Genomic DNA, 4,938 nt, shown 5'->3' with positions numbered 1-4,938 from the left:
ATGGATCAGCTTGCTAGCTCCATTCAAGGCATATTGCCTGCTCTTGCAGGGGCAAAAAATTCAAACCTCCTTTATGTAAGTAATTTCTTTACATGTGGAGAGGTTACCCAGGAGAAAAAAAAAATGGTAGTAATTTCCACCCACTTTAAAACTGGGTATACAAATATATAGCCCAGCCTACCTTCTTTTCCAACTGTTTCCTTTCAGCCCATCTTGTGCTCTCAAGAAGTGGCAACACCGCAATGTTAAGGGTACTTTCTCRTCTCCTTTTTTTTTTACTGGAGGTGTTTGCCCCTATTCACAATATACTTAGAATACCCTTATTTTTTTCCCTACGTCCTTCCAGTGTTCCTGCTCAAGAAGAATATGAGAAAAAGGTTGTATTTTATATAACCCTTGGTTAGTTTACCAAAACCAGTCAAGTTCCTCTTCCTCAGTTGATTCTGAACAGGATGAGCAAGGGTAAACACCAAATGCATGCTGCAGCATCAGGGGAGTTCAGATCTAACCAGAGAATAAATGGCTGACGTTTTAGTCATTTATTTATTTTTATTGTGGACTAAATAACAGATTTTTCAGACACAGATGAACTACTTCAGCTATATTTTTTTTCAGTTTCTGAAGTAATCAGTCTGATGCTGATTTCAGCCCCTCAGGTTACCTTTTGCCAAGCTGTAGGACTGTGTAATTGGAATCATCAGCCAAATTAGTAACAGGAGATGTTATCTTCTGCCCATAATACTCATCTATGTCTTCCACAGATTATTAATGCTCCACAACTCCCAAGCTTCTGGACCCAATGTCTAGGGGACACTGAGTTGCTGAGTGCAGGTCTGGGGTGGCCAAAGGTCTGTGGCTGCTGGGCTGCAGGTGGATCTTGAGCAGGGCAGGAGCAGTTCCTGGAGGCATCCTGCATGGTGCACGGAGGGCTGCGCAGGCACAGATACTGCCAGGCAACCCCAAACTCCAGCTCTGTGAAGCAGCATGTGAGCAAAAGCTGCTGCCCAGCCCCAAGAAGATGGTAGGCACATGGCGAGCCTGCAAAGCCCTCCTGGAGCTCCTTTTGCYGCACTAAACCTTGGGCACACAAAGATTTTGGCAGGCACCTTATAGAAGCATGAAGGTTGGTCTCCATGAAGTAGCCTCCTCACTTCTCCAGTCTTAGTCACTTAGTCACTATCCTCTTCTACACAGCACAAGGATCAGCTGCAGCTCTGTTTGCATGAGGTACACAACTCTTCTACCTCTATTACCAACCACCTCCCTCCTCAGGTGGAGGATGTTCCTTTTGCACATTTCTAATGGTACTTTTTGCAATTGTTTTGGTGCAGAAAGAAGAAAATGCACCACCAGCAGCTGCCCAACCACTGATCTGTCTAAGAACAAGAGGCACTCTGAGTCAGGGCACTGCACTGTTTTGTTGCCACGTTTGCAGCAAGAAAGACTTATAAATCAATTCTAATGTTGTTGCTAACTTCAACTTCAAGACCTTAAAGATCTCTCAAGCGGTCAAGAAATGTGACTGCAAGGCTGGCTCCAGAGTACAGCATTTTCCCCTCAGGAAAGAGCCACTTGGGAGAGGTAGCCCGGGGGTGGCCATTAGAGTCTGATAAGCTTGGATACGGCTTATCCATATGCAGCTGTATTTTTCATCAAGTGAGCATTCTGGCACGCTGCCCCCAGGAGCCTCCATGCCCATGGGGGCCCAGCCGCGCTCCCGCCGCGCGGCCCGGGGCAGACACCAGGCGCCGCGGGCTCCGGCTGCAGGCCGGGAGCGGGGCCGCGCGCGGCCCTCCTGCCGCAGCAGTTTGCCTGCCCCATGGTGACTTGGGCAGGCGGAGAAAACCTGTGAAACCACCAGCGCTCGGTACCAGAACGTGCCACAGAGCCGGGAGCCTGAGTCTCCCCGCGCTGGCACAGCACCGAACTGAGGGACGGGCGCCGCGGCCGCGGCTCAGGTCACAGCGGGAGCCCCCAGGGCACTGTGAAGCGGTGGCCGGGCCGATGGCAGCCCCACGGTCACAATTTGGGGGCAGCTTAAGGTGGGTCCCAACCTGGGGACTGTGGGAAGGGAAAGGGGAGCCCCTCCAGCCACCCCGCACCTCCAACACCCCCGGGTTTCCATGGGGTGCTGTGGGAGGTCAACTGGTGAGGCCAGGACACTGCTCAACAGGCTCTTCCTCAGGCTGCCCTAGAGAGCTTCCTAAAAGCCCCAGGAAGCCTCTCAGTTGCCATGTGTTTGCTTTAACCCAGGGCTACCAGGTTAGCCTAGGTTAGCACTGGAGAGCCTRGCTTGGGTGCCAAGCATCKGCAAAAAAAGCACTTTTTTTTTTGACCGATCRCACCCTCAGGAAGTTTGCTGATGATACAGAACTGGGCAGCTGGGCAGAGCAGGGAGCCCAGGCCAGAGAGGAGCACTAAGACAGATGGTGTCCAGCACAGCTTCCCGCAGCCTCCTGCTCGGTTCCTCGGGGTGGACATGGGTCAGAGGGCTGGCCGCACTGCGCTGGCTGCGGAAATCCAGGCAGCCTTCCCCGTTCCCTAGGGAGGCCAGCCACAGTGCCTGCTCCTTTGGCGACTGAACACAGAGGCCTTTTGGGTTTAGTGACACTGCTGGCGGGTGCAACATGAAGAGTCACGATCCAATCCCTGCCGCAGTACCTATTGGAAGTAAATGAGCTCCGTAGGAAATGTACACACTAGCTTAAAAAAAAATGTGGCAAATGTTGCCAGAGCTTTGTATAATAGTATGGTGGAGACACTGATTATGATTCCATACTTAATAGTGCTCTGAAACAGGTTTAAAATAGGGCACAATTTCCTGTTCTTGTTTATCTACAGTTGTTCAGGTTCCAGCCTTTATTCCCATTCTTAATTTGTATTTTAGCAGAGAAGGAAAGGATCTCACTCTACTGCAAGAACAGCAGCACAGGGAGTGTTCCTCATAAAGCAGAAAAGACTAAATGCACCTGGAGTATTCCAGAGATTTGCATTCGGAGGGGTTTTTACAGCTTCACAGGAACACAGGATCTTATTCTTCAAGAGTGTTAATTGTGAATTAGTGCCTTGTGTGTTTGCTTGTGATCTTTTTTCAAAAAAGAAATTGCAAAGAAGTATTGAAATCAACCTTATATAGAGATCTGTTTGTGACGGTCTCCCATTTTTTGTTGGCATATATACTTAAAAGGGTATTTTTCTTTATATCAAATTCCATAAATAGATTATGGGAGTAGATTTAGCCATGTGAATATGCCTTGGGAAACGCATTTAGGAACAAACATTTTTTTTGCAATTTTACCATGATAACAAACATATACTCAGCAAACAGTCTGGATAAAATTCCATTGTATGGATTTGGCCTCAGTTTTGCATTGTATTTTTCTGGCAGATTTAATCCTCTGATGGAGAAAATTCAATATGTATCTGCATTTATAATACAGATACAGTCTTCTCCTGCTAGCCAGCAGATAAGCTTTTATCAGCAGCCATGCTTCTGTGGCACTCTTCTGGGTTTCTGCCAAGCTCTGCATTCACTCTTTCATGAGCAGATCAATGTGCAGGCATTTGAAACCACTAAATAACATAATAGAGACTTGGTTGCATGCTCAAAAAAAAAAAAAAAAAAAAAAAAAAAAAAAAAAAAAAAAAAAAAAAAAAAAAAAAAAAAAAAAAAAAAAAAGATTTTGAAACTATTGTTTCTACATAAAGTACTTAATGCAAATCTACAGAAACAAACAAACCAGGAGAAAAGGTACAAAGGCTCCGTTTTGAAAGTGCTCTGCTCCACAGATTATATGTATCACCTTGGCTCTAACCTGTGGTGGAGCCTCCCGCCAAGCCCACTTGCAACATTACCCTTCMAGCAGAACATAAACCAGCATCTAGTAATGTTGGAAAGAAGGGTCTGGGTAAATAGTGCAATGAAGAATCAGAGAGAACAGACCACAGAGTAGCATATTGTTTATTAAGTATGTGTACCAAAACACATATCCACTCATTRGTACGGCGGTCTAAAGTTGAGGGATGATCAGCAGCTGCAGCTGCTGTGTCCTCTGTGGTTGCTGAGGGCATCCTCCCCTGATAACTGAGTCACATGCGTTTATTTGTAAGGATGCAGCGAGCYTCTTCGCCTTACACCGTAACACAAGCTGCTGGCACTCACCCAGAGGCACTTTGTCTTTTCTCTTTTGTGAGCAATTCCTTTCTAGCCTTTTTTTCAATGGACTGAGCACCTGTGGAGATAAGAACTTTTTTTTTGCCTGTTACCCTTCAAACCACGAGATGTGTGCTTTGAGGGATACCAGTTAGCAGGAGGGATGCTGAAATTCTAGAATCCAAATGTTCCCCGCTGGTGGGGAAAAAGAAAACTGAAGAAAATGAAGCGACCTTGGTGGAGAGTTGTTGAGGAAAAAGAGCTGAAAAAGGGAGGGTAAACTAATAGGAAAGAAGGTTAATGTGAGGACAACCTGAAATATAAAAGAGTGCAAGAAAATGAGTGGGGGAAAAAAAAGACATGGGCAATGAAGTAAAGGAGACAAAAAGATATCGCATTGCTCTTTGCTAAGGGGTTGTATTGCAATATGACTTATCTTTTTMAAATAAATTTATAAATAAACTCCATTAGCTTTTTCTCCGTCATGGGGATATAAAAGATGCTAATTAGAAGTTCTTACAGAGGGTAAATAGTTTAAGGGGATGATACTAATGATTCTGTGTGATTATAATAAAGATCAAAGCCGTGACTGCCAGAATAGGGTTTCTAGGTTAGCCATATACAATTCCAGTTCCAGCAGATTAAAGACTCATTTGAACATGCAAAGGAAGAATCATATGGATCATCTCCATTTTAAGAATGGCTTCATTGCRAAAACATAATGAAGGCCAGATTTATCAAGCTCAGAGTGAATGATGCTTTGTGAACAGCTCCATTGAAATTCC

At 45.4% G+C, this 4,938-nt stretch overlaps 1 long non-coding RNA gene across 1 annotated transcript; it reads right to left on the bottom strand.

The window, feature by feature from the left end:
- Nucleotides 1-3,983: 3,983 nt before the first annotated feature.
- Nucleotides 3,984-4,221, bottom strand: LOC112959351. The gene is made up of 2 exons (XR_003251602.1): nt 4,163-4,221; nt 3,984-4,084 (listed from the first exon to the last, which is right to left on the bottom strand). It is a non-coding gene; the product is annotated as an uncharacterized LOC112959351 (long non-coding RNA).
- Nucleotides 4,222-4,938: the final 717 nt, after the last annotated feature.

The sequence above is a fragment of the Nothoprocta perdicaria genome, unplaced genomic scaffold (assembly GCF_003342845.1).
Source record: "Nothoprocta perdicaria isolate Ctin4 unplaced genomic scaffold, notPer1 scaffold_99, whole genome shotgun sequence".
Lineage (NCBI taxonomy): Eukaryota > Metazoa > Chordata > Aves > Tinamiformes > Tinamidae > Nothoprocta > Nothoprocta perdicaria.
The sequence above is the reverse complement of the archived record's forward strand: the minus strand, read 5'-3'. Positions and strand labels throughout refer to the sequence as shown.